Here is a 371-nt window from a genome sequence, read left to right as displayed (position 1 = left end):
GAAACATAATACTGCAAAACCATCAGTTGGTTCCTATCATTTATATCACAGTATCGGAGTTACACTCCTTACAGCCACTGACCAGTGTTAATGTTTATTCATTTTTTTTTTTTTTTTTTTTGGTTTTTGGGCCACACCCAGTGATGCTCAGGGGTTACTCCTGGCTTGGGGGACCATATGGGACACCGGGAAATCGAACCGCAGTCCGTCCAAGGCTAGCGCAGGCAAGGCAAGGCACCTTACCTCTAGCGCCACCGCCCGGCCCCAATGTTTATTTTATTTTTTTTTACATTTTCCCCCTTAATAATGTTAATAATAAACCTTGTCAGAAATTCAGTAGAGCAAAAATGACCTTTTGTAATTTCGATTTT

The sequence above is a fragment of the Suncus etruscus genome, chromosome 15, assembly GCF_024139225.1.
Source record: "Suncus etruscus isolate mSunEtr1 chromosome 15, mSunEtr1.pri.cur, whole genome shotgun sequence".
NCBI classification, from domain to species: domain Eukaryota; kingdom Metazoa; phylum Chordata; class Mammalia; order Eulipotyphla; family Soricidae; genus Suncus; species Suncus etruscus.
Note: the sequence above shows the minus strand (reverse complement) of the source record.